The 7,574-nt window shown below is 35.4% G+C and overlaps 1 long non-coding RNA gene across 2 annotated transcripts in view; it reads right to left on the reverse strand.

Annotated features, from left to right (window-relative positions):
* Positions 1–1,143, reverse strand: part of LOC125387516 (uncharacterized) — a 37,613-nt gene extending 36,470 nt beyond the window's left edge. For both annotated transcript variants that reach the window (XR_015738498.1, XR_007227878.3), the window contains exons 1-2: positions 1,060–1,143; positions 207–383 (exon numbers count right to left, since the gene is read on the reverse strand). This is a non-coding gene — a long non-coding RNA (uncharacterized LOC125387516). The remainder of the gene's footprint in view (positions 1–206; positions 384–1,059) is intronic.
* Positions 1,144–7,574: the final 6,431 nt, after the last annotated feature.

A 7,574-nucleotide genomic window follows, 5' to 3' on the forward strand; every position in this document is an offset into this window, starting at 1 on the left:
ACAATTACGACTGTTCAATAGCCAGCCACAAAGCAAAGGTGCTTCAAATGCCGCCCAGACACTAGAAACCAGAATGAAGCACCAGGGACGTCACATGACTAGCCATCTGAATGAATCTGACTTCTTGTTAATCTTGTCTTGTGCTATAACAGGCTCAACATAGGAAAGAGAGGCAGCAGGCAAAAGCTTCCTAGATTTGAATTTACCTTTTCTGAGCTTCAGAGAGGAATTCAGGAGGACATCTTCCAGGTTCTTTAAAAATCTCACCAAATAGTTCTTGAAGTAAAACCACTTCCACCAAGCCATCACAGCTCCTTTTCTTTCCATCTCTCACACCATGCTACAGAGCTTATCGGCAGGCTTCCACAGTGATTTATTTCATTCTACAGGATGGTATGAAATTGCTACAAGTATCAACATGCCGGAGCTTTCCTATCCAATTTATTTTTCCTTTTAGAATACATTTTTTCTACTAGATCATTTTACTAATTCTTATAAAGTCCTCTTATTTTTTATTATTTATTTATTTATAAAAATTTCCACTTCCTCCCCTCCTCCCAATACCATCCCACTCCCCCCACTCCCTCTCCTCCTCCCTCTTCAGTCCTAAGAGCAGTCAGGGTTTCCTGCCCTGTGGGAAGTTCAAGTTCCTCCAGGTCTAGGAAGGTGAGCATCTTATTATCTCCCCATCATTTGGTTATTGAACTAGTACCTTTAAAGAACTATATGTGGTAACATATATTTGAAATGTTTTGCTCTCTGAAGAATGGTAGGTTTAATGGACCAGCTTTTATGGATAGTCAAAGCTAGGTTTTGGTGTCCAGCCTTCCTTCTTTCCTAAAAGAGTTCCTTTCCTTTACAGATTCTGTGACTTGAGAAACTTAACTCCATACATAATTGTAGACAAAGAATAATCGAAGACCACCACCATCTCCACTGCTAGACTTTAGTAAATGCTATCTGTTCAAATTATGCTCTTTCTTCAATATTATTTCCATCTTTAAAATTCCCATTAGTTTCCATATCTCCCTTCTAACAGATTGTGTAGAATATAATTACCAACATGAGACAGCATTGGTTATCTTTTTCACAAAGAAAGTGGCTTGGAGAAAGTAGGCATGAAGGCGAGAGCATATTCAAGACAACAACAGCACCCAGAAACAATAACCATGACTACCTTTCATTTATGGCTTACATCATTATTAGGACAGAATGCATTTTTAAATCCTTATAGTCATACCAGTATAGTGGATAAACCAGAGGAAACAGTCCTTTAATTCTCTAGGATTTCCAGCTAAATACATGTATAACATTTTCCCCACTCAAGGACTTTAAGACTACCTGCTTATCAGAATATTAGAGAGAAAATGCTCAATAATGTATTAATTTGCTTGTATAGTTCATTATTCTAGTTATCTTTGGCTTTCAGTTTGACACAGGCCAAGAGTCAAGTGAGAAAAGAACCTCAACTGAAGAATTACTCAGATAAGATTGGCCTTTTAGCATCAATGGTAGATTGCTTTGATTGTTAATTTATGTAAGAAGTTGTAGCCCAGTGTGGGAATTACCAGTCCCTGAGCAGGAGGTCATATAAAAACCTTCTTAAACATAAGTCAGTGAGTGAGCCAACAAGCAGTATTTCCTCATGATTTCTACTGATCTGCCTTGACTGTGAGTTTTTTGTCAGTGTAGAAGAGCAAATTAACCTGCTTTCAGGCTCCTACCCAATTTCCCTCAATGATGAACAATAGCCTATAAACTCAAGAAACTAAACCCTTCCCCATGTTGCTTTGGTCAGAGTATTTGATCACCTGTAGAAGAAGAAAAATTGGAGTATATATGTAAATAACTCATACATCAAGCTGCAGAAAGCTACTCATAACCTTTGACTTCAGTTTCGTATTTAAGCTCTCTGAAAGTATAATGTGGTATTTGAAGATTCCTTCTACTCTGTATTGTCTGGGTTTTCTCTCGTTCATTTGATTGCCATATTTATTATACTGATACTTTTTAAGTGCATTTTTAAATAAAATATGCCCATTCCTGGATATTTTATGATCGATGCAATTAAACAGTAGAAGACCATCATGATCACTGAAGAAACAGAATATTGGATACTCTCAGCAGGGTAAATTTTGACTTACATTCTTCCTTTATCAGAGGTCTCTATTTTTAATTGTTGAACTGTCTTGTGGTCATATTTTAAACTTTATTCTCATTTGTCTTATTCACAGAGACCTTTTTAAACAATGTGCTTAATGTACATCTCCTGACCAGCCAGTATTTACTTTGCAATCAGGGCTTAGAAACACTGATGTTTACATCAAATGAAAAGACACAGCATTAAGAATGTACGCATTTTTCCTCATCTCCCTTTTGCGCTTAGGTTACTCAAGGATACAACACAGATCCTTCTCAGAGCTACATTGGCAGTAACTACAAAATATTTCTCATTCCTTCTTCATCACATATACTAAACCTATAACTGTATTAAATTCAAAGTTTTGGTCTTAAGAAAATACATGTATAAATTTAATGCTATTTTAAAGGAGGCGGAAGTAAAATGATGGCTAAAATATGCTCTGGAACAGTGACTGTGCTTTAAGATGCTTTAAGTTTGCAGCCCACAGGATGAATCACTGCATCAGTGACCTCAAGGAAAAGCTCCGCCATCATTTGTAAAGCAATTTCAGTGTGTATATGCTTGGTTTCAGGATGACTGGGAAGGTGAGGTAATGTCTTGCCAAAGAAAAACTGTGATTTGTAGATGGAGAAATGGCTCAGTAGGAAAGGGGACTTGCCACCAGTTGAGGACCTGAAATCACTTCCCAGGATTCACAAGGTAGAAGGAGAGAACAGACTCCTGCAAGTTTTTTTCTGACCTCTACCAACTCTGGTAAATATATCCCTACACATACCACCATAAATAAATAAATAAATAAATACTTTTAAACATAGAGATGTGTTCAGTGAATCTACCATGCTCTCAGATAAAGACTGAGACTACTTGGTATAGATGATTTCATAGAAATTCTTTTGAATTTATATTCATTGTGCTTAAAGGTACACTTGAGGAATGATGCCAAATAGTACAAGCAATTTAAATTTATTCAAAGTTTTCATATTATAAATAGACAAACCGCTAAGGAAAGTTTTGAGGTTGATCAAACGATGGTGCCATTTCTAAGAAACACTGAGAAGTGAGTGCTCCCTGTATTTGGGAACTTTGTTAATAAAAAAATGATGAGAGGCAGACAGTGTCTGCTACCATTCTTTTTTTTCCTGTGCCCTCAGATAAGAACTCCAAAAAAGTACAGTTTTGTTGATTGACTTCCATGTGGATGATGTCAGGCAATGGCATGCTGATTATTGTAGGAAGCCTTTCCCCTCTCATGATCTCATGGCAGACTATTGCTTGCAACACAAAGGAAAAGATGGCATCCTGAAGCCATATATAATAGAGCGAGGAAGCAGGGATTATTTTTGGGTTAGTCGATACATGTCTAAGGGCATCATGAGAATCTGAAGAACACTAACAGTTACTTAATTTTTACAATAAGGTAAATTTTGAACACTTATTGAGGCTATGGGCACCACAAGGTTTTATTTTAGCCAAATCATGCCATAGTTGATAGCTTTATGGCCTTAGGGAATCGGAGATTAATTTTTATGCTGTGCATTAATAGTTATAGAACATAGTGGGACAGTGTGGGTATATGTTTCGTCTACCTTTGTGTAACAGAGAAATATTCACGTGCAGTTCTCTACAAAGGAGCCCCCAGTTGCATCTCACAGTGCCCTAGAACTCTAAAGGTTTGACTCACACTCATGAGGACCCTCTCACAGACTTGTATGGCAACAACCTAAAAGGTTTGACAATTCATGACTCTTAGGTTTTAATAGAGTCAACAGGGTTGAAAAGTCTGTGTAACATATGTGATTTAAAGGTATATATCTGTACCTTTCAGTTAAACCAAACCTCCTGACAGACATGATAAACTTTCTTTGACCATACTTATATTTAATGTTAGAGTAAACTTGATACAATAACAAAGAAAGCACATGCAAACCAGTGCCACCAATCTCTTCGATTCTGCAGTAGTGAGGGGGCAGGATTGATGTCTGGGGTGCTTCACACGAGTGCGGCAGTAAATTTTCCCACTTTGGTTGTCATTTGCTGTCTCCTCCAACCTTGGTACATGCTAGGCTTCCTCCTCTGTGGCTTGCAGGGCACAGCATTTATTAGCTGAACATTATGCACAGTTGTTACCATTAATTACTTTGATAGTAAATCTGGATAACAATACTCAGCCTTAAAATAAATTAGAAGTTGTGGCTGCTTTTATTCTGGAGGCTGACTTGGTTTTAAGCTTTAAAAAAAAAAGAAACAAACTTCTAAACAGAATAATCTATTACTGAAGCAAAACAAAAATGGTAAAATGCTATTTTAGAACTCTGTTCAATATTTTAGATAAGAAAAAATCCTTAATTTTCACAATGAAGTAAAATAATTTATTGTCGACTAACTACACCTTATATATGCCAATTGCTCATTTCTATAAAATATTAATGACATCCTGAGACAAAATAAAACAATGCAGGCATTGGATGTGTCAGTGTTTGTTTCATACGTTGTTGCTTTCTTGAAACTAACACCTTACTTGTTTGCTGTAATTGTTACCTTAAGACAAGAATTGTCCCTTTGGCTTTTAAGGATGTTAATTGTGAATGTAAAACAAAAGGAAAATAGATATGTCCACATGAGTGCATATCATTTTGAGTGCTGTCAGGCTCTTCGGAAAAGGTCATTAATAATTCATAAAAGAAAGAAAACCCCCTCATCCGTTTTGGTCTCAGAGACGTAAACTGAGGTGCAAAACAAAAATAAAATATTCTATGGAAACGTATGTAGCTACCAGCTCCCTGCTGATCTGGTATCTGCAGTCTTGGAAAAGAGAAGGCTGGTAGCAGGAGAGAAAGAAAGCCTGAAGAGAGTTTTCACGTGTCGGAGAAAATAGATTCCATGGGTTGTTCTAAATCATACCTACAAATATCACTCTTGTTTCCTTACAAGTGCCATTTCCATTGCCCCTTCATATCCACAATGAGAACATTAAAAAAAAGACAATATTATCCTGTAGCTTTTTTAAACACCAATAATAAATTTAAAGTTTTGATTTTTGGTAGTTTTCGAAAAAAAAAAAAAAACATGTATATCACTTAATGTTCTCATTTCCTTTAGGGGTATGTTCCATTTTGCAATTTTAAACATTTCTTGGAGCCTAGTTCTGAACCTTTTTGTAATTTATCAATAATTTGTGTGTCTTTCCAAATGTTTTCCCAGACTTTTATTATAAGAAAACTTTATAAGTTAAAAAAAAAATAAAGGTTGCCAATTTCACATTTCTTTTGGTCCCCAAACATACTTTCTAGAAATATTTCTGAGTTACTTGGTATGAAACAAAGAAAACACCACCACCACCAAAATGGTTCTATCAACCGATCCTTGAATCTCCCAAACCATACTATATGTAGGCATTTGGAACTATTTGGAACTTTTCTAAGACTTTGGAACTGCAAAAGATTTTATAATAAACTTCTTTTAATATCTTAAATTCAGGTGTTTACAATTCGATGTAATTGTAGTTAAGGTATTTTTTTCATTGAATGTAAATTGACAGGACACTTTGTATAAATATTGAATTTATTTCCATAAATGATCCAAGAAATGTTATCTTCTACTTCATCTGGACCATCAGTAGTTACCAACCTTTTAATTTTTTTCAAACTAGTACTCAATTAGTTTACTTTCAAGTCTGTCTAATGAGTTCTGGGGTTTTAGTTACTTTCTATAATTCCTTGGCCATTAGCTTGGCTCGTTTTCAGTTTTAATTTTTTTGCAAAACCATTTTCACTAATTTGTTTACCTTTTAGAAGGCATTTTGTTACTAATGCATCTTGTACTGTAGATTTGTTCTCTCATTTAGTGTTAGATGTTTACCCAGTCTCTCAGATTCATTTTATTTTGCTTATGATGCATTATCGATGTCAATTAAGTTCAGAGTAAAATATGCTTATGAATCAACTAATACACAAGCATGCTTAGTTTATCTTAATGGTCTACAAATACTTTGTTTTATTCGTTTGTTATTTTAATGAGTAATATTATTTTTACAGTGTTAGGTAGGGAAATCCAGCATTATCTTATTCTATTCCACTGAATGATCTTACCAATGAATATTACCATGCTGTGACACAGTGCTGGAACAGCTGCTTCTGGATACACATAAGCTCTGAGTTTATACCATCTTGCACACCTCTGCCTTTTAGGTTTGCTTTCTTATTTAGCTAGAAACTAAATTTGCTTGCCCAAGTAAGAAAGACATTTAGCTTTTGGTTTCCATACATGTGTAAATTACAGTTTCATTAAATAATCCCAATAATTCCCAAAGTAGTTCTGTTGGCTAGTCTTACATTAACTTTACACAAGCTATAGATATCTGAAAGAAGGGAGCCTCAATTGAGAAGGTGACTTCATGTGATCGGGATTCAGGGTGTCTAATTAATTAGTGATTGATGGGAGAGGGTCCAGACAATTTTGGGTGGTGCCATCCTTGGGCTGGTGATGGAGAGCAAGCCAGTAAGCAACACCCCTCCATGGCTTCTGCATCAGCTCCTGCTTCCAGGTTCCTTTTCTACTTGAGTCTCCTTCTTTTGACAATGAACAGTGCATGGAAGTATGAACCAAATAACCCATTTCCTCCCCAAGTTTCTTTAACCATGGTTTCTCCTCACAGTAACCATAAGCCTAAATAAGAGAGTAGTTAATGCTAATTTCTTTTTTTTTGAAAATTTCACATTTATCAAACTTTTTGAGCATTTTACAATTAGACTGTTTAAACCTATCCTTGATTAACAAATGTAGAACTATGTTGAAGTAGATTGAGTACAATTGTAGCAGAATCTTTTTGATCCATTTAATCACTTTCTTTTTTCTTTTTGACACATTTGCAGGTCACACAGTGTCTCAGTTTATATACACAGATGATATCTAAGGGTTTCTGTATGCTCAGCTATTTCCCCAATTTCTTCTAGGTTTTCAAATTAAAATCCCATTCTGACCATTTTCCACTTAACCAAATACCCTGAAAACATACATGTAAACACCATTATATAGACTCAAAAGGTTGTATGTAGGAATATATGCATATACAAATACATCTACGTATTCAATAACAAAAAATGAAATAAAGAGATCACAAATTTGAAAGAAAACAGGGAGGGGAATATGGGAGGCAATGGAGAAAAGAAAAGGAAGGGAGACATGTTGGAATTAAAACACAGTCTCAAAAGCAAAGAAACGAACAAACATCCCCGTACTGTTCATGATTGTGGTAAACTGAAAAATAACAAATTTTCCTAATAACATCATATTAAGCAAGCATAATTAATACTTGAAATTCCACATTACTCTGAGGCAAAGGCTTCATGAGTACCTAAGCATAATTCTTTACTATCAAATAAAATCACATGAAGACATTATGGTTAGCAAGATTCCATCAATATAAGGGAAC

The sequence above is a fragment of the Myodes glareolus genome, chromosome 8 (assembly GCF_982192425.1).
Source record: "Myodes glareolus chromosome 8, mMyoGla1.1, whole genome shotgun sequence".
Taxonomy (NCBI): Eukaryota; Metazoa; Chordata; class Mammalia; order Rodentia; family Cricetidae; genus Myodes; species Myodes glareolus.